This window comes from Schistocerca nitens, chromosome 1 (assembly GCF_023898315.1).
Source record: "Schistocerca nitens isolate TAMUIC-IGC-003100 chromosome 1, iqSchNite1.1, whole genome shotgun sequence".
Classification (NCBI taxonomy): domain Eukaryota; kingdom Metazoa; phylum Arthropoda; class Insecta; order Orthoptera; family Acrididae; genus Schistocerca; species Schistocerca nitens.
In genome coordinates this window covers 929,427,254-929,451,252 of record NC_064614.1, presented here as the reverse complement: position 1 = coordinate 929,451,252, position 23,999 = coordinate 929,427,254, and the positions used below count along the sequence as shown (strand labels likewise).

At 38.8% G+C, this 23,999-nt stretch overlaps 1 protein-coding gene across 6 annotated transcripts in view; it reads right to left on the bottom strand.

The window, feature by feature from the left end:
* LOC126193225 (solute carrier family 25 member 45-like) overlaps nt 1–23,999 on the bottom strand; it is a 94,837-nt gene that overhangs the window by 40,807 nt on the left and 30,031 nt on the right. For 4 of the 6 annotated variants that reach the window (XM_049932670.1, XM_049932673.1, XM_049932671.1 and 1 more), the window contains exon 2: nt 12,228–12,322. The exons of 1 other annotated variant lie outside the window; for it this stretch is intronic. The gene's annotated coding sequence lies outside the window, so the exon portion shown is untranslated. Of the gene's footprint in view, nt 1–12,227; nt 12,323–21,914; nt 22,034–23,999 lie in introns of those variants that run through there. One more of the 6 variants, XM_049932674.1, reaches the window with a different exon arrangement.

The following is a 23,999-nucleotide window of genomic DNA, read 5'->3' as shown; positions in this document are numbered from 1 at the left end:
GATAGTACCTCTTGTCTGAATACCTGATTCGCATTCCACTGTTTCAAGTGCCATGTCGAAAAGTAAGCAGGAAAGCCCATCCTTGCCTTAGCCCAGTTTGAGTGGGAAACTGAGGTGATAGCCTGGACTGCACTTGTACAGTACACTGAGGGTACTTTAGGGTTACCTCTATTAAACACACCTACTTTCCAGGCACTCAAAATTCCTTCACTGCCTCAAAGTTTGGCCCAGTTTATTGTGTCATATGAAGATTTAAAGTCAATGAAAAGATGGTGCACACCAACATTAAATTCACTGGTCTTTTCTGCTATTTGTCGGAGAGTAAATATCTGGTTTACAGTTGACTTTCCTGGTCTGAACCTGCACCCCTTGATAGCTTCTAATAATGTCTTCTGCTGTAGGTGAAAGTCTATTAAACAGGATATTTGATATAAAACATTTAAGAGTGTTATGCCTCTGTAGTAGCTGCATTCAAATAGATCTCCTTTCTTATGCACCAGGCATACTATTCCTACTTTCCATTCTTCTGGCAACTCTTCCTTTTCCCAGATGAGGCACACAATCTTGGAGATCCTATGATTTAGCCCAACTCCTCCAGCTTTCAATAGTTCAGATGTTATATTGTCAGTCCCTGGTGCTTTATTGTTCTTTGATCAGGCAACTGCTTTGTTCACTCCTCCTTGGGAAAGGGGGAGATACTATGGCATCATCTTCTGGAGGGACTGGGATATCTTCAATAGGGGACTCTGAAGCATCCAACAGGTCACTGAAATAATCTACCCAATACCCCTTAATAATCAGTTAGTAATGTCCCATTTTCAAATTTACAGAGGTTGATGTGCGGCTTAAATGCTCTTCATTCACTATTAATTTTCTGATAAAATTTTCTATCATCATTTGTTTTTTGAATTGTTTCCGGTTATTCAATCTGCTTTCTTTCTCATTCCCTTTTCTTTCTCTGATACAGTTCCTCCTCTTCTTTCCTTTTTTCTTGATAATTTCTTACTGCTAGATGAGTATATGATTTCTCAGGCATTTTCCTGTATGACAGATTTTTCTCCTGACTTGTTCTCTTACATTCTTCATCAGATCAGGAATTCCTTGGTTGTTTTCCTTCTTTCCCTAGCACTTCTTCTGCTGCCTTAATGACTGCATCCCTGCAAGCATTCCATTCCCGATACAGATTATCACAAACTACGGATGTATAATGAAAGATTCTCTGTAACCTTCTCATAGTACGTTTTAGAGATATCTTCATTTTTTTAGCTTCGATACCATGTACTTACTTTGAGGTGTTCCTTTGACTTTTCTTGAATTAGATATTCTAGCTTTTAGTTTCACAATTACAAGGTAGTGGTCTGAATCTACATTAACTCCTGTGTCAGTACGTAAATCTAGTGAGGCATCACAACAAAATCATGCAAACCTGTCTATCTCCCGTATGGTAGCCGACTGCACACAGCTGTGACATCTGCAGTTTTGCAACTTGTGGACACTCTCACTTGAGATGATCGATGTATGACAATCGAACACCTCACTGCTCAACTGGACATCTCTGTTGGTAGTGCTGACACTCTCGTCCACCAGACAGGTACTCAAATGTGTGCGCCAACTGGATTCCCCGCCACCAAACAGAAGACCATAAGGAGCAACAAAGAGCTATCTGTGTGGAATTGCTTTTGCGTTACAAGGCTGATAGTGACAACTTTTTGTTGAATATCATTGCAGGTGATGAAGCATGGGTTCATCACTTCAAACCGGGAACAAAATGGCAATCCATGGAGTGGTGCCACTCCATCTCTCCTCCAAAAAAAAGCTCAAAGCTGCGCCCTCAGCTGGAAAAGTCGTGGCTATGGTCTTCTGGGACTCTGAAGGGGTTGTTTGTTTGATGTCCTCCCTCATGGTGGCACAATCAACTCTGAAGTGTATTGTGCTACCCTAAGGAAGCTAAAGCGATGACTTTAGAGTGTTCTTCACCACAAAAATGCAAATGTACTTCTCATTCTCCATGAAAAAGCAAGGCTTCGCCTAAGACTGGGCATCTGAGAGGACCTTGCAAAACTTCATTGGACTGTTCTTCCTCATCCACCTGACAGCTTGGATCTCTCATCTTCTGACTTCCACCTGTCTGCCCCAATGAAGGATACACTTAATGGGAAGCAGTGCATGGATAATGGGGAAGTTATTGATGCATCAAGATGTTGGCTTGATGTCGACCAGTAGAATGTGGGAATACAGACTCTCCCAGTAAAGTGGTAAACGTCATTGCACTGAATGGGAGATTATGTTGAAAAAATAGGGCTTTGTAGCCCAAAGAATGGGGAGTAATATAGTGTACTGGAATCCTAAATAAAACCACCGTGCTTTCAGACAAAATGTGTGTTGCATTACTTACTGAATGCTTCTCATATTTGACAAAAATGGAAAGTGCCACCTGTGCAGGCAGGAAGTTACCGTTTTAGGCCACTAAGCAATTTGTACAGCATTTGGCCAACACAAGAGCAAATTAAACTCATGAAGCGGATGACTCAACTGATAACTATTCACAAACTATGAAGTTTCCTGGGGATTGTAAACTTCTACTGCTGCCATATACATTAACTAATACTTTAGCCAGCAAGAATGTTAATGACAAGCAGACTCTGAAGTAGTGTGAGCAGATGCAACAAATATTTGATTCAATGAAAGGTTACCTCCACCAAGCAGCAACCCTGGTACACCCCTTGCCTTCAGCACACTTATATATTTCAAGAGATGCCAGTGACACTGCCACTGTTGCAGTTTTACAACATATGATAGAAGGTCAACAACAACCACTCTGATTATTTTCTCAGAAACTCATGGAATCACAGTGAAAATGGTCAGCTTGACAAAGCGTTATTGGCACTCTATGAAATAGTCCAACATTTTTGTGATGGCGTTAAAGGATACCCACTAACGATTTTCACAAATAATTAATTGGGTGGTGGTACAGGCTATACTCAATCCAGGAATGGCTGATACACTCCACTGGTTCTCTCACTGCAGTCTTACAGGATCATTCACAACAACATTCATCATATTAAGGGAGCAGACAATGTAGTGCTCAAGTTTCTCTCTCATATCAACCCAGTGAGTGCCAATATAGATGATGAATTGGCTGAAGTGTAGCAGCAAAACCTGCAAATTGCAGCACTTCTGCAAGACAGCATCACCAAATTGATACTGGAACAAGCAACAATCTTTAGTATGGACAAACAACTTTGGTGTGGTATGTGACAACATAGGTTATGTCCAGTTATTCCACAAAAATTCTGTAAAGTGATTTTTGTTGATTAGTACAGTGTGTTGCATGCTGGAACTGGACCAATCACCATTTGGTCAGAGTTTCATGTGACCTAATGTGAAATCTGTCTTCAGGGAGTGAACATGATCGTGCATCAACTGATAGGGCAGCAAGGCCAAACGCCAAGCATTTCTGAAAGATGACAGATATACAATACCAAAGGGTTCATACAACACACACACTTCAGACTTGTGGGAACAGTACATAAAATAAGGGAAAAGCAATCACTCACTTATAGTGGATCAATTCGTGGAGCACACAAAGACATAACTTTTGAACACTAGCTCTTTTTCTAGCAATAGTATACACATTAAAGCAGTGGTACCTCTACCAGAATTCAACAGCTATGGTTATATCCTGCCAGCAATAGACACTGTCACAACTTGGGTAGAGGCCTCTTGGTGGATATGAGAGCAGAAAGTACAGTTCTGGCTTTCCTACAGATGTTGATAGCAAGGTTCATCTGTCTTAAGTCAGTTACCACAGACAAAGGATGCCAATTCAAGTCACACCTTGTGACGGTTTGCTTTCTTTATTTCTTCATTTGTTGTCCTTGGTGTTGATGTACTGCATTGTGATACTGTCTGAAAAATGGGTTGTGGAAGTACAACACTGACTACTTTAAATAATATAGCCCACAGGTACACAGTTGCATTTCACAGAAGTTTACCTTCATTGTTCATAAACCCCCCTCCATAATACACAGTTATATATAGCCAGCGCACTATTGTTTTAACTTCCCATAAACCTCATTAACAGTTTGCAGGCAAACCTCCACATACTGCTACAATAGTTTACTAGTGAACATCTACAAGCAGTAAAAACCTAACCACAAAGTTCACAGTTCTTGAAGAACAGAAAGGTACATATGGAGCAGACACTCATTATTTTAACTCACGGCCTAACTGCGTTACACTTATTTCACAGATGCATTGTTGTTGATCTAACCAATACAAGTTCCTCGTCTGAAACTCGGCTGTGGAGTGACTGTCTCGGAACCAAAATATCCTCACAATAATAGGTACTGAAACTTCACATTGTCCAATGTTTAATTTACAGAAATTACAATTAAAACTTCTCATTAAATTAACTGAATATGTCGAAAAAGTCTGTCTTTTCAACAGTTTCTTCTACTACAAGAGTTGGGCCTAATTATTTGTTTAAATCATGAAATTAACAAATATAAGTACGCAAGCAATAATTTGGACAAAACTGTTAATTACTTCAGAATTAATTAAGAGCCAGCTTTGCTAAGATGTTTTCGAGTAGAGCCAAATAGTTTCTTTAAGAATACTATTAGTTGTTCCTCCAAATGTTTATAATTAGTATAGAATTTATATTTGTTTATACATCAACAACAGAATTTAAGTTATGAATCAATTACTCTTTTCACCTTATAACAAAAGATACTAACTAGGCATAGTCAAAATAAATTAGAAAATTAATTACATACATAAAACTAAGCACAAAATTAGATCTGGTGTTATATTTTATAAAATTGAGGGCCAACCTTCCTCTTTTATCAAGATGCAGATTATATTCACGTATGTTAATGGTAATTAGTTAAAAGAGAAAAAATGTATTCTAAGGTGGCAGATGACAAAACAAGAGGGGAAGTAAAAATATCCCAGCTTGCTTTGTCACAACCTATTCTCTAAACCGTGCAAATTGTACAGTGTTCAATGCTTTCAGACAACAGCATACCATTCCCAACGTAATGGCCTTGAACATTGTCACTCCACACTTAAAACAATACTAATGTAACACATTGGCCAGTGGACTGAAGCACTGCCTTGGATGCTGGTCCTCCTTGTGGTATGCCTACAAAGAAGAGTTACAAGCATCCATGGCAGATATTTTATGCAGTGTATGCCTTGTTCTCACAGCAGATGTTATGGATCCTGTTCCACCATCTGCTGACACTGTGTTACTGGAATTGGTAAGGCAAATCAAGTGATATATTGCTCATGTCAACACACCTCCTCTACAACCTCATGGTGATCATAAAATGTTGGCAGATTGTGCACAAGCAATGCTTCGCTAAGACAATATTCACATCTTCAACTGTCTTACACTGGTCAACATTATTCAGACCTGCAACCGTCTTTCACTGGTCAACACAGGGTCCTAGAACAAGATGAACAGACATTCTACATCTATGTCTATACTCTGCAAACCACTGTGAAGTGCATAGCAGAGGTTAAATCCCATTGTACCAGTTATTAGGGTTTCTTCCCATTCCATTCACATATGGAGCACAGGAAGAAAGATTGATTGAATGCCTATGTGCATGCTGTATGTATTCTAATCTTATCCTTGTGATCCCAATGTGCACGATACCATTTAAAACCACTTCTTGAAACTTTGTTGAGGACTTTCTTGGAATAGTTTACATCTATCTACAAGAGTCTGCCAGTTCAGTAAATCTAGTGTACAAATTCAGTGCCATTTTGAAAGTCTAGATTAGCATATTTTACTGTTTGCATTGCTTCTGCAAAATTTTTCATTGATTGTATCAATACCTATTTGTATTGTGATATACTGTGAAATTTTGATGAGCTGAGAGTGCCACAGTACAGTCTTACTGTTATCGTCAATTGTAGGCTTAAGCTTATCAACGCTCTCTTAAAGTTTTTGAAAACAGTAGGCCTATCCTCATTCAAAACAATCATTCTCTAATTTCGTTGTATAATTATATGAGAAATGGTTACTTCTGAGAATTTTCAGATGCTTACAAAACTATATTTTTGTAAGTTTACTGGTACAAGGGTTTTGGATATGTAAGTTATTTCATAGCAAATCAGCATTTGTGGTACACAGTTACTGCCAAAGAATATATCACCCTTGAATTTCAAAGTATTTCAATGAAGATAAATATGCATATTTGACAACTTCCTGAAGCTACCATTGTCTTTTGCGTAATCTAATTTGTAATAAATAGGCATTTGTGATTTGGTTACTGTAACAGATATGCTAACCGACATATTGCATGAGATCTAGTTTTCCCTTAAAGAGGAGTAGCCATATTTATTATCAACATTCATAGTAAATTAATAGTAAATTAATTCTGTTTTTGAGTTTGCTAACAACTGCAATTAACCTCAAAACGTTTTAGGAAACTAGTAATTTTTACCGCAGATTTTTCTGTCACCTTTTCAGAAATCTCGTTTTGTGTATCTGCTTCAATTATTAAAGGGAATTAGCAACTTTTTAACTGAACAGATTAAAAGATGATCAGCAGGCTTAATTTGAAGTTATTTGTTCACTCTCATGTAATACATGGCACCACTTAAAAATGCAGCCATTCAACATGTTGAAGAGACTGTTCTAGCAGCCATTTATGGATACAGTGCAACCAACTGCAGAGTGTGGTGCACATTGGAACAAATTATGCCTGACGACTGCACTCTGAGTAATACATTTGTCATTCCAGTGACTGGCAGAGAAGTTTGAGAAGACCAGCCTTGCACATTGTCCCCAGAACTGATTGTGGTCCTCTTGTTCTGAGTCAATGGAAGGACTGAGCCAGAGACTTCAAAGGTTCAGTGACAAGCTAAGCTGTGACATCCTGGACATGTGTTCTTGGGTTGAGAACTGTGGGTCCCCCTAAATGGGTCAGGTGTGGACTACACATCAGACGCTGCTAATTAGGTAGCACAGGTTCTTTTTTTAAAAAAAAAAAATAAGCAGCTCTCCATACAATACAGATAACAATACCTGTAGGAAACCCAGAAGTATTGGTGTAAGATTGAAAGAAATGCCTCCCACAGAAAAGAGTATTAAAATCCTAGTGGTTAACTGCCAAAGCATTCACAACAAAGTGCCAGAGGTTGAGGTTCACCTGAAAAGTTGTGAAGCTCACATAATACCTGCTACAGAAAGGTGACTGAAGCATGAAATTGATAGCAGTGAGATTTTTGGGGAAAATTTAAGTATATATCCAAGGGATAGGTGAATACTTATAAATGGGAAATCCTCCATGGTTTCCTCTCACTTTCTGAAACTGGTTTAGAACCCAGAAGAGGATATTGGACATCTGCCTGAAATATAACTCTTACAAGCTGACACACACTCTGAAGAGTTTCATCACCAATTTCTTCTCATGGAAATTGTCAACATTGAAACACCACTCTCACAACAGGATGACACCAACCACACCCCTCACTCTTGTTACGGCTGTGTCTTTAGGGCCCCATGGTAACAGAGTCAACACCTGTGGGAGTAGGGGTATCACCTCAGAACCATGCAGAAATGGTCACAAAATGCTCCACTTGGCAGCCTGCAACAGAACAATAGCTGTAGGAGACCCAGAAGTATTAGTGTAAGATCAAAAGAAATGACTCCCACAGGTGAGAGGGCAGGGGTGGGAGATCCCTCTATGGGGATTTCGTACTGATCATCAAAATCAATTGTGCACACAGTGACCTTAGTAGGTCTCTTTGGTGTGCTATTTCATATCTGCTGTTAAATAGTGAATCAGTCTACTCTTTGAATCCAGCTTATGCTAACCTGTTTGTATGACTGCATGCATGCACTATTTGTAATAAAGTATCACCGTTTCATCCTCCTATCTGCACAATTATTTTCTAGTTCAATTGTGAACTTAAGGCCGGAGTGTCTTGAGTTCAGATGGTCAAGAAACTCATGCAGTTCTTCCCAGCCATGTGGCCAGATGACAAATGTGTCATCAACGTACCTAAAGAAACAGGTCGGCTTGTAGGCAGCGGTCGTAAGTGCCACATCCTCAAATCTCTCCGTAAACAGATTTGCCACTACAAGAGATAAGGGACTATCCATCGCCACTCCTTCAGTCTGTTCATAAAATTGGCCTCCACATAGGAAGTAGGTCGATGTGATATGCTTGAAAAGGTCCAACACAGCTCCACCAAATTTTTCACTGATTAAATTGAGTGTGTCCTGAAGTGGTACCCTAGTGAACAGAGACTCAACATCGAAGCTGACCGTGGTGTCTTTGTTAGAGATTTGTAGGTTTTTGAGATGTTCCATGAAGTCTGATGAGTTACAGATGTGGTGGACACACTTTCCCACATACGGTGCTAACATCTTCTTAAGGTGGGTGGCTGCAAAGTTGAGGCCCATTCCGAGTACTTTTAAGGTGGCATCTTCTAATGGGCGACCACTCAAATATACCACCTTGCGAGTATCGTGTGCCTGTTGCACTTTTTTATCCGTGCGCTCAAATTTTGCCAGTTGTTGAGCTCTAGCGGTGTGTTTAATGCATGCTGCCAGCAACCGTGATGTACCGTCCATCATGTTCCAGTCCTACGGTGCTAAGCTGTTTGCCAAGTCCAGATGTAGTAGAAGCTGATTCCTGGAGGTGATGTCCAGTCTATGCCGCATATCGTGGATCCTTTCCCTTACCAGGGCCATACTGGCGCTAAGCCACTTTAAAAGTACTCAGAAGGGGCCACAACTGTGCAGTCACTCCTAGAGACCTGCCAGTCTCCAGCTTCATCAGCTCTGTGGAGCAAGTGGTCAATACACTACCATCAAGTGCTGCAGAAGAGATTTGTAGAGATACATGCAGGGCACTCACCAAAGCCAGACCATCCAAAACAAACATTTCAAGAGATGAGAAGATGGCCCTCAAGAGTTTGCGGGAAGATGAAAGTGTAGTGGTGTTACCGGCAGACAAGGTGAATTCTATTGTCATACTGTTGAAGATCGACTATGACCAGAAGATCAGTCAGCTTTTACAGGACCCTGCTTACAACTAGAGAATGATCCCACCAATAGAGTGAACAGGAAAACCAGAGCTCTGCTCAAGGAAACAGGATGGCCTGAGAAGGTTGTCAAGCAACTGAAAGCTAAGGCACTAGTACCACCTAGATTATATGGATTGCCCAAGGTCCATAAAGAGGGTATTCCGTTGCGTCATAGGTTAAGCAATATTGGTGCAGCCACCTACCCTACAGCCACCCATCTTAAGAAGATGTTAGCATCGTATGTGGGAAAGTGCGTCCACCACATTTGTAACTCATCAGACTTCGTGGAACATCTCAAAAACCTAAGAATCTCTAACAATGACACCATGGTCAGCTTCGATGCTGAGTCTCTGTTCACTAGGGTACCACTTCAGGACACACTCAATTTAATCAGTGAAAAATTTGGTGGAGCTGTGTTGGACCTTTTCAAGCATATCTTAACATTGACATATTTCCTATGTGGAGGCCAATTTCATGAACAGACTGAAGGAATGGCGATGGGTAGTCCCTTATCTCTGGTAGTGGCAAATCTGTTTATGGAGTGATTCGAGGACAAGGCACTTATGACCGCTGCCTACAAGCCGACCTGTTTCTTTAGGTACGTTGATGACACATTTGTCATCTGGACACATGGTCGGGATAAACTGCATGAGATTCTTGGTCTGATCTCGAGACACTCCAGCATTAAGTTCACAATGGAACTAGAAAATAATTGTCAAATTCCTTTCCTGGATGTCCTGGTGAAAAGAAAGACAGACGGCACATTAGGCCATAGTATGTATAGAAAACCTACACACACCGACCTATACCTACAGGCTGACAGCTGCCATCATCCGGCACAGAAGAATGGGGTGCTGAGAACACTTGTTCACTGAGCCAAAACACTGTCTGACTCAGACAGCTTGGCAGCAGAGTAAGAACACCTACAGCAAGTGTTTGCTGACAACGGATACTCAACAAGGGACATCTGCAAGGCGCTACATCCCTCCAGATGACCTGATACTGAGGGAGAAGAACAAGAAGAAGAGGCTAGGAGGGTAGCCTTTCTACCGTATGCAGGACCTGTATATGCTAAGATCAGCAGAATACTGAAAAAGCACAATATCAAGAGCGTATTCTGCCCATAAAACAAGATCAGAGCGCTTCTTGGAACGGTTAAGGATGATCTGGGATTGAGAAAACCTGGTATCTACCATATACCATGTGAATGCTGTATGTCTTACATTGGCCAGACCACCAGGACCATTGATATAAGATGTAAATAGCACCAAAGGCATACCAGGCTATGACAAGCCACTAAATCGGCAATAGCAGAACATTGCTTCGAATTTGAGCACACCATGAATTATGATAAAACCAGGATCTTATCTCAGACCATCAAATTTTGGGACAGTGTCATCACTGAATTGATCGAAGTCAAGATGGCAGAGAACTTGATAAACCAGGAAGCTGGATATCAACTCAGCACAGCATGGAGTCCGGCTTTGGACCTATTACAAAAACAATGGGAGAAAACACAAGACCAGGAGAATGACAGGGGCACTGGAGAAAGTTGGAACAGTCGCCAACAGCAAACGCAGCCTGTCAACAGTGCAAGGAACATGCCTGGTGGGCGCAGACCTTATAGGGAATGCCATGAAACAGCTGCCACTGGCGAAAACAGCGGAAGCGGGCACGGACAGAAGACGGAACACCTGGTGACCAACCGACATGGTCGCACTGCAGAAAGTCGGAACAGTCACCAACAGCAAACGCAGCCTGTCAACAGTGCTAGGAATATGCCTATCAGGTGCAGACATAGTAGGGTACGCCATGAAATGGCAAACACTGGGGAAAATAGCGGAAGCGGGCGCGGACAGAAGCCAGAACATCTGGCGACCAACTGACACGGTCGCAGCGGGAGCGGATGGCGTAGGGAACGCCAGACACTGTCCAGATATAAGTAAGGGACACAGTCAGCCTATCATTCAGTCACAGGAAGCACCTGATGAAGATGTTGAGGTACGGCATCTAAATATTGTGTTAGAAAAACACAGACCACCGGCAGTACACCCGCTTCAACGAAATGTCAACATCGCTTTGGTTCACTCCAAGACAACTGGACACTACTGTTGTTGAGAGCCCTTCCTGGCACAATGTAACAATGTGGACATGATCATACCGTGGTATTGACCATCTAGGCATGGTTGAACTACAGACAACATGAGCTGTGTACCTCCTTCCTGATGGAATGACTGGAACTGATTGGCTGTCAGACCCCCTCCATCTAATAGGTGCTGCTCATGCACAGTTGTTTACATCTTTGGGTGGGTTTAGTGACATCTCTGAACAGTCAAAGGGACTGTATCTGTGATACAATATCCACAGTCAATGTCTGTCTTCGGGAGTTCTGGGAACTGGGATGATGCAAAACTTTTTTTGATGTGTGTATATTGAGTTAATCAGAAGAAAATGCTGTACATGGCCTGAAACACGTTTTTCAAAATTATCATAACTATGTCAGATATACAGACAGCTGTTTATCACTGCACTGCACTTCCAGTTATTAGGTGGACTACTAACTAATTAGTTACCATCATGAATAGCACCACCATCATTATTTTACTGACAATGAATATGTTCTGTCCTTAACTGTATCACAACTGACGCAAATAATTTTCAGATCCATTTATAAAATTTCTAATGACTGTCAATACATCAAAAGAATAAGTTATAGTTAAATAATAAGATTTTCCTGAGCCTGTCATCTTTCTTTTGATTTTTGTCTATTATTCATATTGTAGTCTCACTTTCGTTTTTGTTTTTTTGAAGCACTGTGACCAGTTTTGTTTGCACTTGTTTATTTATTTCCAATTAAAAGCATCCTCTCTCACTTTCTTTTTTTCATTACCTGTTAAAAGTATCCTCCATCACCTTCTTTCTAAATTCAACTTCCATCTTTTGAACATGTTTCCTCAAAATCTACTTAGCCCTCCATTTTATAACTGTAAAGTTAGTAGGACTGCATCATTCCTTAAAAATTATTGAGTAATGTTAGCTGCACACAGATATTACCAGGAATTACATAACTGCCCAATTTGTGATGTCTGAGATAGGAATGACAAATTTGTAGAAAATTCGTCATGAAATTGAAGGTAATATAATATGAAGTTTTTACATTAAAAAAAAAAGCTTACTCTATGAGCTGTCTGTCTATTGTCCACTTCCAGAGAAAATCAGTCCCAGTTGAAAGAATCTGCATGCAGCTTGACAGCAACCATGGGATCATCACCTACGACACCAATAATGTGACCACATTTAAATATCAGATGGTCTAACACCACAGTCAAATTACTGACATTTTACTTAGAAAATAAATCCATAATCAGCTCTATCATATTGTAAAATATGTATTGTAAAGCATCAAAAAAGCCTGTGGCTACCTTCAGCAAATCATATCCGAGAAACATTTTCTAATCTGAACTTTTGTTGTATTCTGTTTCCCTCAGAAACATAATGCTACTCTTTATTTTACAGAACACTCTGAAGTACTGTGTTCTTGATGCAATGGAAGAAACAAATTAATAATTTAGTAGCATTTTGGTTATATAAGCAAGTAGACATGCATCCAGTTCCCATCTCATGGCAATTGTATACTGCTAATGATTCATGTTGTTTTGCGAGTTGCAGAGTCTTCTACAATATAAATACATGAAAAAAAGTGTGTATCACCTCTGTTCCAAGAGTTCCAGAGCCTGTACAGAAAATTTGAATAGAGATCAACATAAACGTCATTTCTACCCTTTTTATTGCTCATGAAAACCACACAATTCATGTTGTACCACCATACAGCGAGACCGTAAGAGGTGGAGGTCCAGACTGCTGTACACATCGGTACCTCTAATACCCAGTAGCACATCCTCTTGCATTGATGCATGCCTGTATACATCGTGGCATACTATCCATAAGTTCATCAAGGCACTCTTGGTCCAGACTGCCCTGCTCCTAGATCCATCAGAGCGGTTGGTGGGTCATGTCACCCATAACAGCCATTTTCAATCTATCCCAGACTTGTTCGATAGGGTTCACGTCTATAGAATATGCTGGCTTCTCTAGTCGAGAGTTTTTATCCTGAAGGAAGTCATTCACAAGATATGCACAATGGAGGCACAAATTGTTGTCCATGAAGAAAAATGCCTCACCAATATGCTGCTGATATGGGTGCCACTATCGGTTGGAAGATGACATTCACATATCATACAGCCATTATGGCGCCTTCGATGACGACCAGCAGCATATGTCAGCCCCACATAATGCTACCACAAAACAGTAGGGAACCTCCACCTTGCTGCACTCGCTGGACAGTGTTTGTAAGGCGTTCAGCCTGACTGGGTTGCCTCCAAACACATCTCCGACGATTGTGTGGTTGAAGGCATATGCAACACTCACTGGTGAAGAGACCGTGATGCCAATCCTGAGTGGCCCATTCAGCATGTTGTTGGACCCATCTGTATCATGCTGCATGGTGTCGTTGCTGCAAAGATGGATGTCCCCATGGATGTCAGAAGTGAAGTTGCACATCATGCAGCCTACTGCGCACAGTTTGAGTCATAACGTGAAGTCCTGTGGTTGCACAAAAACCATTATTCAACTTGGTGGCATTGCTGTCAGGGTTTCTCCAAGCCATAATCCATAGGTAGCAGTCATCCACTGCAGTAGTAGACCTTACCTTGGGCAGCCTGGGCAAGGCATATCATTGACAGTTCCTGTCTCCCTGTAAGCTCCTCCATGTCCCAACAACACTGCTTTGATGCACTCCGAGATGCCTGGACACTCCCCTTGCTGAGAGCCCTTTCTCACACAAAGTAACAATGCAGATGCAATCGAACCATGGTATTGACCGTTTAGGCATGGTTGAACTACAGACAATATGAGCCATGTATCTGTTTCCTGGTGGAATGACTGGAATTGATTGGCTGTTCGACCCCCTCTGTCTAATAGGCACTGCTCATGCATGATTGTTTACATCTTGAGGCATGTTTAGTGACATCTCTGAACAGTCAATGGGATTGGGAACCCGGGTGGTGCAAAACTTTTTTTGATGTGTGTGTGTTGTTGTTATTGTTGTTGTTGTATGGGTCTAGGAGAATGAACCTGCTAAAACAAGAAAAATTATCAATGTAGAAGTGTGAGCTGTGTATGATTCCCTGGAGTGATGTCACAGTATAACTGGCTTACTGGACTTATTGACATTCATTTAGTTATGTAAGAGTTCCTGAGTGGGCAAGAGCTTGAGGGAAATTCAATTTGTGTTATCCTTGTAATTGCTGATACATGTAACAAATACATTATTCATGTTCATGTACATTATTCATGTTAATGTTGGTGCAAGTTATTGTCAATTAGATAATTTTGTTGAATATTAAAAGTTTGTATTAAGTTTAAAGTTGGCAAGATGAAGGTGTAAGATTCTAGATTTGAATCAGCACAAGAAATCGGATTCATAAATGAAACAGATGCATGGTGGTGTGAATTTGATCACTAAAAGTGAAGATAGTCTTCAGAGGTTGATACAATGGGCCTGGATCCTCACAAGTGATGCCCTACCATCCATACTTCAATCTACAGTGGGAAGCGTGGAATATTAAGAAGAAAAGTGAAGGTGTATCGAAATGCTACAAGTGCAAAGGGATGGAATAATAGAAAATGTACATAAAAGAAGAAAGTCACTCAAAGCCAGCACATAAATGAAGAAGAATGATACATCTACAAGAAATGAATATGTGAAAGAATAGTTCCTCCAGAAGTAAAAGTGAGGGGCTTTTTGTGTATTAATGCTGCACTGTGGTAGCAAGATATGCCCATGTATAGTGAATAGTATTTTTTGCTGCACTCTGCTTAATATCCAGATCATTTTGTTGATGCTATACAAGAAAAAAATTATAATATGAAGATTTGCTTGCTTAATGCAATGTTCATCTATTTGAACTTGGTTGTTGCAGACAAATGTTGGTCTCCTCCTACAAATTTTACCTTCCCACACTTCCATCCATTACCAAACAGATGATTTCCTGATAGCTGAGGATTGTCCTATGAACTTATCCCTTCTATAGTTAAGTTCTGCCGTAAATCTCTTTTCTCCCCATTTTAATTCAATACCACCTCATTAGTTATTCAGTCTATCCATGTAACCTTCAGTTTCCTTCTATAGCACCACATTTCAAATGCTTATACTCTGAAAATTCTATTGTCCATATTTCACTTCTACATAAAGCTACACTACAGACACACAAAAATTTTTATTCAGCTAGCAACCTGCCCCACTTTCACATGTGTATGTATCTACTACTAGTATGACATAGTGCTAATAAATTATTCCTTCTTCATAAATCAGTTAGTCTATTAATTAAAACCATATCAAATCAGTACAGTAGTTCCTGAGATTAACCTTCACATACATTGAGAAAAACAAGATGGGCAGTTTTCATAAATGCTAATAATTTTTTCTTTTTCAAAAATGCTTTTCTTGCTACTGCCAGTCTGCATTTTATATTACCTGTAATTCAGCTTTATCTAGTTACTTTTTTGTTTAAATAGTGAAAATCAGCCACTACTTTTGGAGTCTCATTTCCTAATCTAACTCCCTCAAAACTGTCTGCTTTAATTAAACTACATTCTATTGACCCTGTTTTAGTTTTGTTGATGTGCATCTTATAACCTCTTTTCAAGACAAATTCTATCCTCTTCAACTGATCTTCTAAGTCATTTACAGTCTCTCGTAGAATTACAAACTCATTGTCAAACCTCGAAGTTCAACATTGGCAAAAGCTCTCTCTAAATTTACAGATGATATAAACACAGGTTTGACTTTCTTCAGCCTGTCTTCTAGGGTAAGCTGTGGTGTCAGTACTGCCTGTGTATTCCTATAGAACCAAAACTGATGTTCCACAAGGTAGACTTCTACCAATTTTTACAGTCTTCTCTAAATAATTTGTCAAGACTTTGTACCCATCGCTTATGAAACTGATAGTTTGGCAGTATCGCATATATCGGCACCTTCCAGTTTTAGAATTGGAATTATTATATTCTTCTGAAAAGTCTGAGGATGTTTTACCTGTCTAACAAATATTGCACACCAGATGGTATATTTTTGTCATGGCTGACTCTCTCAAGGATCTCAATAATTCAGAGGGAAAATTGTCTACTTCATGAGCCTAGTTTCAACTTAAAGTCTTCCAATGCACTGTGAAATTCTTCTCACAGATTCATAGCTCTCATCTCATCTTTATTTACTTCCTCTTTCCCTTATACAATGTTGTCACATTTATTTCCCTTGTATTCCCCTTCTATATATTCCTTCCACCTTTCATCTTTTGGCTTTCAGCTTAGCTCTTGATATTCAAACAGCTGCTTCCTCTAATTTTCCTAGTGATGACACATTTATCTATCTTTTAACTAGTCAGCATGCTCCTACAGCCTTGCATTTGTTCTCTAGTCACTCTTGCTGAGGTATTTTGCAGTTTATGCCAATCTCATTTTCTACACATTCATATTTTGCCTGCTTCAGTTGCTGTATTTTTATTTTTCCTCCTCCCACCAATTAAATTACATAATTTGTGTTTTATCCAAGGCTTTCTACAGGGCCTTTTCTTCTCCCTGTTTGTCTTCTGCTGCATTCACTATTTCATCTCTCAAGGCTACCTATTCATTTTTTCTATTTTACTCAACTAATCTGTTTCAGTCAATCAATGTCTAATGATCCCTTTGAAACTGTCAACAATATCTGTTACTTTCAATATATCCAAGTCACATCTCCCTAATTTCCTATCTTCCTGGAAATTCTTCAGTTTTAGTATTTAGTACATAACCAATAAATTATGGTCTGAATCCAAATATGACCTTGGAAATGTTTTGAAGTATAAAATCTTATTTTGAAATCTCAGTCTTACTAATATATAACCTATATGAAAACTTCTAAAGACCCCAGGCCTCTTCCACATATTCAATCTTCTTTCACTTTGGTGACCAAGCCCCAGCATAACTTGGGCCACAATGCTGTGTTTTGAAGACTATGCCCAAGTAAAGCTCACTTTGTGGTTTGCTAGGTGCACAAGCCACCAGTCACTCAAAAACATGACACATTTCATATAAGAACAATGTATGGACATCTAACTACCTTTCCCTTGATAGAAGCTCCCATCTGCTGTCTGTTTCTAGAATTGCTTTGAAAGAAACTGTAGCAAACATAAGAGTTGTTGTCATGACTGACTGACCCAATGTGAGCTCAGTTGTCAAGAGCTTCATGCATGTTCCCGTTAGATTCTTCCTGTTTGCTGTAATTCTGCTACAAATATGTAATATTTGTTGAGTGAGCATAAAATTTGAGACATTTAAGAAAAAAAATCAATGATTCTGGATTGTAGGGAGAAGTACCTGAGTGATAACTTTCTGAAGACATTCGTAGTCAGGTAAGTTTCTGTCTGCTACAATTTCTCATCACTAATATCCTTGCTACAGCCACTGCTGCTGTGATTACAATTTAGTTCTGTTTTATTTTTCTTAATCTCATCTTTATTGTGGTCAAATCTCATGACACAAATCCAACACAGGTTTCCAAGAGATGTGTGGAGTATACAAGACAATTTACTGGCAAAACAAGCAGGAAAGAAAGAAACTAGTAATGCCCTGTCTGCAACACACCTCATGGAATGCCAGTATACTTCATATTTTTTCCATAGAAAAGGCAATTACATATGAAATTGTTCTAGATATCAACATAGCAAGGCCATGTGGCTAATACTTCAAGGCCAGATCAATCTGTCATCCAGACAGTTTCCAGAATGAATTTTCACTCTGCAGTGGAGTGCACACTGATGTGAAACTTCCTGGCACATTAAAACTATGTGCTGGTCCAAAACTCAAACTTGGGCAAAGGTCTTGGGTTCAAGTCCCATTCTGTAACACAGTCTTAATCTGTCTTGAAGTTTCATTCAAACAGTTGCCACTGCAACTATCAATAAGGCTGCTGCCCCACTTCCGGAACCATAGGTTTGTCTGGCCTCTCCACATATACCCCTTCTATTGTGACTGCACTTACATTATGGCTATCTGTATCACTGAGGCACACAAGCCAATCCAATTCGGCAAGATCTATGTCTCACGAGGGATTTCTTGCATATGATGAAGTTGTCGTAAAGATGTAGTCTGTAAAAAGCTGTACAAGAATTCACTCTGATCTTGATAAGATTCCAAGGTGGTGCAATGATCGGTATTTTCCTTTAAATGTTGAATAACAATTTTTGTGCACTTCACAAAAGTGAAAAATGTAGTACTGTGCAACAACATTATCAATGATTCACAAGTGGAATCAGTCAATTGAGCCAAATAGCTGGCTTTAACAGTTGGTAGGGATATGAAATGGAATTATCACATAGGTGCAGTCACAGTGTATTGAAATATAATGAATTGCATTATTCACTAAAGAAATGGATAATAAATTGGATCAGGTAGAACACCAAAAAGTACTGACATTGTGAAAATCAACACAAAAGTTTCATGAACAGTTGATATGAGATCTATACTCAACAACTGAGACATGTATTACAATTTAACTTTCATTTAAATGAAATTACCCCATTTAAAGCATAAAAAATAAACATTTTAAGAGGATAAATAAACATCTGTAGCACAAAGTAAGTGAGAAATATTATTACTTTCCTTATCTGTTAATGGATAGAAATGGTAAAATCTTTATTTAATGCCAAATCATTTAACTGGAAGTATAACAAAATTCAAAATGTAGAAGAAAGTTGCTGTTTATTACATCTATGGTGTTAGTCAAAACAATATCCATAAAATCAAATTCAATAAACATGTGGTAAAGGAAATGAAAATTATCAACTGAAAATTATTTGTTGTAAGATAATAGAATTGTATTAAAAAAGAGCTACATTTTGTTGGCCAATTTTACTGCTAAACTTCACATTCTACACATTTTCTTTGTTTTGACTCCAACACAAATGGGGTGCTTGTCTACATGAAGTATCTGTGAGAGGGAGCTCATAGTGTACAGTTAAAGTTAAAGATATGTAACATAACAACAGTTGTAAAAAAAAAGTCTGAACTGAAAATATAAAATTTGTCAAGAGCAATATTTTGTTATCTGGCTGAACTTTTTCTGCAACTTTGCCAAAGGTAATAAATAGGAGACATTTTTCAAAACTGTATTTTCATTTACAACACAAGAAATGAGAGCCTAGATTTATCAATTTCATATATTTCTATGCTGCTCCTGGGACCATGATGAATAAATACATGCAACAGATAAAACCAGACAAATGTTCTAATGTTATCAAACTATGATAATCAATTTTCAAAATTGGTGATAAAACCTTCAAAAATATTTTTGCATGCATAATGTGTGCGTGCGTGTGTGTGTGTGTGTGTGTGTGTGTGTGTGTGTGTGTGTGTGTGTGTGTGTGTTTGTGTGTGTGTGTAAGCACCGCGCGCGCGCACGTCCATGGTTGGGTTTATCTGTGTGGTTGTGTATGTATGAATGTGTGTACTTGTGCTAGAAAAACAGCTATTATTCCAAACTAGTGTGATTTCGGTTTCCTGTTGCATGTTTATGTGCTACATGCATTGATCAGCTATAAATGATTGGTTGCCTTTCCCTTATTTTATGTTTTAACTTGCATGGAATTTCAGCAGGAAAGATACAGTAATGCAGTAGATAAACTAGGTAACAAACTTTGGTTTGTTGTTGGGATACTGGGAAAATGTAATCAGTTTACAATAGAGTTAGACTACAGAACACTCATACAGAGCATCCTAGAATATTTGTCAAGTGTGTGGGAGTCATAAGAAACAGGATTAACAGAAGGTACTGAATGTATGCAAAGTATGACAGCACAATTAGTCACAGGTTTGTTTCATCCACAGGACAGTATCATGGAAATTTACTCCCTTTCACAGATGCCAGCTGAAAGACTAAGTACCAATTTTTGAAGTACAGAATTGAGGAATGTACTACAATCCTCTATATATCACTTCTGTATGAGCTGTCAAGACAATGTTAGACTAATTACAGTGTGCATAGGGATATTTCTGCAGTCATTTTTTCCTTGCTTCATTTACAAATTAAATGGGATGAAGTCCTCATACACAGTACAATGAATAGTAGCTTCTGCCATGCACTTCACAGTCCAAAGCATAGACACAAATTAGTCTCTTTTTTCTGGGTGGGAAGTTGAGGAGAAAACTATGCTTAACAGCATTAGTAAACAAGCTCTTCTAAGAATGGTTAGTACTTAATTTATTTTGTTGGTCACTTGCAGCATACCACAACAAAAAGAAAGAGTTGAAAGCAGAAATAAAAGATGAAATTATCACTCTGTTTTAAGCCAAATGAAAACAATATTATTAGTGTGAGAAGAAGCCAGATGACAATAGAGACTTTTTTTGTCTTTGCCACAATATACCTTAAATGTACAAAGTGCAATTTTAAGGAATATAAGAGAGATGAGGGAAGAGAGGAGACTAATTTAAAAATAATTACACTACAGTGAGAAATAAATTTACCATCATTTCGCTGTTTCTATTGATAGAATACTGGTCTCATGCTATTCAGATTGAAGAAAGAAGTCTGTGGTGGCAAGTACTGATCTTTATCACAGATCAGCAACATATAACAACTAGTTTGTCCTATTGTTTGAGTTGCAGGGAGAATTAAATAATGGGTAACTAAACACTGTGATGAGCTGTGGAGGTGCAGCACAATTACAACCTGAGAGACATGTGTTGCTGTGCTGTTTCACAAGTAATGTTGTCTTCGCTCCACAGTTTCAGCTGGTGTGAATCGAAGTTTGGGTATTTGGCAACTCATATCTGCCTGTACAATGCATACCCAATTACTTACTTAGTTTCATCTTCTATGGATCATTTGTATGAATAATTGGAATGATGTGGAACACAAACATTTTATATTCACATTACACATTAGTATATAAATATGTTTACATGTTTACATGTTTCTTCCATACAGTTGTCAGTTAGTAATTGCTAGCCACCATTTATTATATACTACAAAAATAGTAATAACTCTATGGAACAAAAGGAGTAATCAAGGTGAAATTTTCTCAGTTTCTTTTCAAATTTAACATTGCTCTTTGTCAGGTAGGTTAAGTGACCCAAACTTTTGGTTGCACCACTGTGCAAGATAACCTTAATGTGCACTAACAAATGTCATTTTTTCTTCTCTTATTGTAATTATGTACATCATTGTTCCTTGTGAACAGCAGTGAATTATTTACAATGTACTTCACCAGGGAACAAAATAGAGACTGTGAGGCAGTAGTCAGAATGCTTGACTCTTTAAACAAATGTCTACAAGGTGACCAGAGTGAGCACCACATATTTTTCTTACAGTAAATTTTTGAACAACGAACACTTTCTTTCTTAAAGATGAGTTACCCCAAACAATTATTACATATGATGTAATTGAATGAAAATACACAGCAAATAACTTATTGATTTCTCACACCCCAAGATCTGCAATGATTCAGAATAAAAATGTGTTTGAACTAAGTCATTTTAGGAGTTCCAGTTTAAATTTTCATCAATATGAACACCTAAAACTTTTGGAGTTCCCATCCTAGTTATTATTTCCTCCCAAGAGTATTGCTGGAGTCATACCTCTAGGTGTGCAGAATGGAATATGTTGTGTCTTTTGAAACTGAAAGACCATTTGCAGAAAAGCACTCAGTAGTACAGGGTGTATCAAAAAGAATCATCCGATTTGGCACATCTACATTTCTGAAACTAATAAACATATACAATGAATTTTATTTTTTGATCAGTGGGAAACACAAAAAGTTTTTTCATACCTTTTCATGGTGTTCAATATCCCCTCCTTGAGATGCATGGCATACACCAATGTGGTATCCAAATTGTTCCCAGACTGCAGCAAGCATGTCTTGAGTTACAGCTCCCACTGCTGCTGTTATGCTATGTCTCAGTTCATTCACTGTTGTTGGTAATGGAGACACATAAACAAAGTCTTTTGTAAACCCCAAAAAGAAATAATCACATACAGTCAGGTCCAGTGACCTTGGAGACTAGTAATGTAAGGTTGAATTATTTGGTCCAGAGTGACCGACCCATCGTTCAGTAATCCTTTGATTTAAAAATTTCTACACTTCCAGACACCAGTGAGGCAATGCCCCATCTATTGGTAAATGAAGCTGTTCAAATCAGTATCCAACTGTGGGAAAAGAAAGTTCTAAAGTATATCGAGATATGTGCTTCATGTAACAGTGTTCTCAGCAAAGAAAAATGGACATACACCTTTTCCCATGACACTGCACAAAATGCATTAAATTTTGGAGGGTCCCTCTCATATTCTACAGCTTCATGTGATTGTTCCATATCCCACATTCTCACATTATGATGGTTCAGCTTTCCATTTAAATGGGACATTGCCTCATTACTAAATACTAAGTGTAGAAGAAAATTGTCATCCTACATCTTGCCAAGAATGAAATTACAGAACTCCACACATTGTTTGTCACCTTCATGAAGAGCTTGCAGTAGCTGAATTTTGTATGATTTCATGTGTAAATGTCAATGTAACACGCACAGTGAACAGATTTATGCGGACTCCTTGTGAAACTATGGCAGATGCCTCTTCTGTGTCACACACTGGCAGATGGCCCAGCAATTTGCGTTTACACAAACAACCTGTGTCTCAGAATTGTTCATGCCATCATCTAATGCTCTGTGCTGTAGGAGTCCATACCATACCTAGTATGAAAGGCATGCTGAACAGTTATATCTGACCCACACTGTGCAAATCATAGAACACAACATGCTTTCTGTTGTCCCGACACCATTTTTACTATAACTGAAGTGGCCGCACACTGCTGTTACCTAACAGGAACCATGTAAATCTCAAGAGTTTGCTCTTTCCAACAGTACGTTGCTCATGCACATATCTCAAATAACATAATAGTTATGATTTTTTTAAATTGGATAATTCTTTTTGACAAATCCTGTACTTTTAAGAATACTGTTTATCACATCTTCTCTTGTTGTATGTTTGGACTTGTTACAAAACTAATATCACCTACAAAAAGAACTAATTATGCTTGTTGTACAAGGGTGTTTTATTTTTTTTCAAACTCTGGTCACAAAATTAAAAAAGCACGTAAGAAATCTGATGAAGCTTTGCCTTGATGTGTTGACAGTGACTCTAGTATGCCCATGAATTATGTTGCCTCACACTTTTCATTTCCAAATACACAGTGAGCAAATAAATATGCCTAGAACAATAGTAACTCCTGCCAGGTGTGAACTGCATGCTGTCATTCGCTGAGGGTTTCTGACCGATATCATGCAATCCACATACATAACTGTCATGTGTGACAGCAAAGAGTTGTAATTTTGCAGAATCTCACTGCAGCTGCAATAAGGATACTCCTACAGTGTTTTTAGTGGGAAGTGTTTGATCGCCCACAATACAGCCTGGATATTCATCCTTTGCCCACATGAACAGCTGGCCATGAGGGACAGCACTTTGGCACCGATAACAAACTGCAAACCAGAGTAAGGAAGTGGTGGAAAGCACTGTCACCTGTCTTCTTTGACAAGGGTATTGGAAAATTGGCCCAATGCCATGACAACAGTCTAAGTTGGAGTGGCGACTATATAGGAAAGTAGCAGGAAGGTGTAGCTAAATGTTGAAAATAAAACATTTTTTTTTATTTTCACTGTGGTTTCCATTTAATGACCAAATGGAGGTTGAAAAAAAATAGTACCCTTATATTAGAGGGTATATGAGAAGGTATATGAGAGGCAACAGTGGACCTAAGATAAAGCCTTACAGAATCTCCCCAGTCAGAAGAATCTCTGCTGCTTACATTGGTTGAATTATTAAGTATAACTTCCTGCAATCGTTTGGTTTGTATTGTTAG